Consider the following 3,553-nt stretch of genomic DNA (forward strand, 5'->3'; position numbering starts at 1 on the left):
TTATGCCTCCCTTGTCCAGAAACACGATTTTACTGCACACTCCAAAAACACTGCAGTTTCGAGGGCAAGATGCCAGATGCTCTCTGATGCCCGTGCTCCCTTCCTCCTCTTGCTCAGCTCGTTGTTTTAAAGTGCACGTGCCGTCCTGGCATTCAGTGCACAGTGAAAGCAATCGCAAAAGTCCAGCAGCTGCTGACTCCCAAACACAAGGCGCTGGCTATGTTCTTGCTTCTCGACAACTCAACGCAGCCCTTCATTTCTGCAGTTGCCATCGAGGTCTCTGCATGTCGGAGCCTCAGAGAACGAGCAGTTGTTTCCCAGGAGGGGGTGCATCAGGACGAATTCAAAACTCAGGAAAATTGTCCTGGAACACCTTCCATAAGTATGCTAGAATGGAATTGAAGAGACAGGCGAGCGGCCACCACGGTCCTCTAGCAGTCCTTAGGGTGCGCGCAGAAGCCCGGTGCTCTGCGGCTTCGTTCTTCGCCCTCGTACAAGCTACCGCTCTCTCCGGCTGCCGGAGCACGAGAAGCGGCTGCTTCGCGCACACAACAGCCGTACTCTCCGAAGCGCCGCTTCAGCCGAAAGACGCCGGCGACCGGCGCTTGGCTTCGGACAGCTCCGGAGAGCCGTAGTTTGCGTCTGCACTAAACTGCATCATCGCGAAAAGCTTTGGCAGTGTGTCTCGCAGGGAGATAGCTTAGGAGCGCAGCGCACTTATGCCTCCCTTGTCCAGAAACACGATTTTACTGCACACTCCAAAAACACTGCAGTTTCGAGGGCAATATATAATCTGGTGTCTGATGCCCGTGCTCCCTTCCTCCTCTTGCTCAGCTCGTTGTTTTAAAGTGCACGTGCCGTCCTGGCATTCAGTGCACAGTGAAAGCAATCGCAAAAGTCCAGCAGCTGCTGACTCCCAAACACAAGGCGCTGGCTATGTTCTTGCTTTTCGACAACTCAACGCAGCCCTTCATTTCTGCAGTTGCCATCGAGGTCTCTGCATGTCGGAGCCTCAGAGAACGAGCAGGAGTTTCCCAGGAGGGGATGCATCAGGACGAATTCAAAACTCAGGGAATTTGTCCTGGAACACCTTCCATAAGTATGCTAGAATGGAATTGAAGAGACAGGCGAGCGGCCACCACGGTCCTCTAGCAGTCCTTATGGTGCGCGCAGAAGCCCGGTGCTCTGCGGCTTCGTTCTTCGCCCTCGTACAAGCTACCGCTCTGTCCGGCTGCCGGAGCAGCAGAAGCGGCTGCTTCGCGCACAAAACAGCGGAGCGGCAGCCGTACGCTCCGAAGCGCTGCTTCAGCCGAAAGACGCCGGCGACCGGCGCTTGGCTTCGGACAGCTCCGGAGAGCCGTAGTGTGCGTCTGCACTAGACTGCATGATAGCGAAAAGATTTGACAGTGTGTCTCGCAGGGAGATAGCTTAGGAGCGCAGCGCACTTATGCCTCCCTTGTCCAGAAACACGATTTTACTGCACACTCCAAAAACACTGCAGTTTCGAGGGCAAGATGCCAGATGCTCTCTGATGCCCGTGCTCCCTTCCTCCTCTTGCTCAGCTCGTTGTTTTAAAGTGCACGTGCCGTCCTGGCATTCAGTGCACAGTGAAAGCAATCGCAAAAGTCCAGCAGCTGCTGACTCCCAAACACAAGGCGCTGGCTATGTTCTTGCTTCTCGACAACTCAACGCAGCCCTTCATTTCTGCAGTTGCCATCGAGGTCTCTGCATGTCGGAGCCTCAGAGAACGAGCAGTTGTTTCCAAGGAGGGGGTGCATCAGGACGAATTCAAAACTCAGGAAAATTGTCCTGGAACACCTTCCATAAGTATGCTAGAATGGAATTGAAGAGACAGGCGAGCGGCCACCACGGTCCTCTAGCAGTCCTTAGGGTGCGCGCAGAAGCCCGGTGCTCTGCGGCTTCGTTCTTCGCCCTCGTACAAGCTACCGCTCTCTCCGGCTGCCGGAGCACGAGAAGCGGCTGCTTCGCGCACACAACAGCCGTACTCTCCGAAGCGCCGCTTCAGCCGAAAGACGCCGGCGACCGGCGCTTGGCTTCGGACAGCTCCGGAGAGCCGTAGTTTGCGTCTGCACTAAACTGCATGATAGCGAAAAGCTTTGGCAGTGTGTCTCGCAGGGAGATAGCTTAGGAGCGCAGCGCACTTATGCCTCCCTTGTCCAGAAACACGATTTTACTGCACACTCCAAAAACACTGCAGTTTCGAGGGCAATATATAATCTGGTGTCTGATGCCCGTGCTCCCTTCCTCCTCTTGCTCAGCTCGTTGTTTTAAAGTGCCCATGCCGTCCTGGCATTCAGTGCACAGTGAAAGCAATCGCAAAAGTCCAGCAGCTGCTGACTCCCAAACACAAGGCGCTGGCTATGTTCTTGCTTTTCGACAACTCAACGCAGCCCTTCATTTCTGCAGTTGCCATCGAGGTCTCTGCATGTCGGAGCCTCAGAGAACGAGCAGGAGTTTCCCAGGAGGGGCTTCATCAGGACGAATTCAAAACCCAGGAAAATTGTCCTGGAACACCTTCCATAAGGATGCTAGAATGGAATTGAAGAGGCAGGCGAGCGGCCACCACGGTCCTCCAGCAGTCCTTATGGTGCGCGCAGAAGCCCGGTGCTCTGCGGCTTCGTTCTTCGCCCTCGTACAAGCTACCGCTCTCTCCGGCTGCCGGAGCACGAGAAGCGGCTGCTTCGGGCACAGAACAGCGGAGCGGCAGCCGTACGCTCCGAAGCGCTGCTTCAGCCGAAAGACGCCGGCGACCGGCGCTTGGCTTCGGACAGCTCCGGAGAGCCGTAGTGTGCGTCTGCACTAGACTGCATGATAGCGAAAAGATTTGACAGTGTGTCTCGCAGGGAGATAGCTTAGGAGCGCAGCGCACTTATGCCTCCCTTGTCCAGAAACACGATTTTACTGCACACTCCAAAAACACTGCAGTTTCGAGGGCAAGATGCCAGATGCTCTCTGATGCCCGTGCTCCCTTCCTCCTCTTGCTCAGCTCGTTGTTTTAAAGTGCACGTGCCGTCCTGGCATTCAGTGCACAGTGAAAGCAATCGCAAAAGTCCAGCAGCTGCTGACTCCCAAACACAAGGCGCTGGCTATGTTCTTGCTTTTCGACAACTCAACGCAGCCCTTCATTTCTGCAGTTGCCATCGAGGTCTCTGCATGTCGGAGCCTCAGAGGACGAGCAGGAGTTTCCCAGGAGGGGCTGCATCAGGACGAATTCAAAACTCAGGGAATTTGTCCTGGAACACCTTCCATAAGTATGCTAGAATGGAATTGAAGAGACAGGCGAGCGGCCACCACGGTCCTCTAGCAGTCCTTATGGTGCGCGCAGAAGCCCGGTGCTCTGCGGCTTCGTTCTTCGCCCTCGTACAAGCTACCGCTCTGTCCGGCTGCCGGAGCAGCAGAAGCGGCTGCTTCGCGCACAAAACAGCGGAGCGGCAGCCGTACGCTCCGAAGCGCTGCTTCAGCCGAAAGACGCCGGCGACCGGCGCTTGGCTTCGGACAGCTCCGGAGAGCCGTAGTGTGCGTCTGCACTAGA

The sequence above is a fragment of the Lonchura striata genome, chromosome 6 (genome assembly GCF_046129695.1).
Source record: "Lonchura striata isolate bLonStr1 chromosome 6, bLonStr1.mat, whole genome shotgun sequence".
Classification (NCBI taxonomy): Eukaryota; Metazoa; Chordata; class Aves; order Passeriformes; family Estrildidae; genus Lonchura; species Lonchura striata.